Genomic DNA, 554 nt, shown 5'->3' on the forward strand with positions numbered 1-554 from the left:
ACACACACACACACACACACACACACACACAGAAAGAGACAGAATCCAAGACTCACTTACAGCCCAGCACCATCAGCAGAAACTTTAAAGTAGAAAGCTTGTTTCTGGCCTAGCCACCTAAGATCCCCACTGCCTAATGGGATCAGGACTGTGTCACATGGCATTTTTATCCTCACAAAGCCCTGGAAAGACACACCCGTTGTTGCTGATGCCACTGAAGCTCAGGTGGCCACTGCTGAGCCAAGCTTCTATGGTCCTCCTGGGTTCTGAAGCTGGAGCTCCTTCTTCCCCAACAGCCCTTCCTCTGTCTTTAGCAAACACGTGCTGGGTTACAGACCTGTAGAGGTTTCAGGGCTGCGGGGAGCCATCAGAAGGGCTCACACAGGAGAGGTATGGACCCTGATGAGTTGATGGTAGCCCAGTCTCTTCCTTTCTGATCTTGATGCTGCTTGTTTCTTCATGTCTTTTCTGAATGACATGTCTTCAGCTCCAAGCGAATGAGGTTGTGATGGCAGGCATCTATCCTGACCGCATTTCAAAGGGATTTCTTTGAC

Source organism: Mastomys coucha, unplaced genomic scaffold (genome assembly GCF_008632895.1).
Source record: "Mastomys coucha isolate ucsf_1 unplaced genomic scaffold, UCSF_Mcou_1 pScaffold22, whole genome shotgun sequence".
Lineage (NCBI taxonomy): Eukaryota > Metazoa > Chordata > Mammalia > Rodentia > Muridae > Mastomys > Mastomys coucha.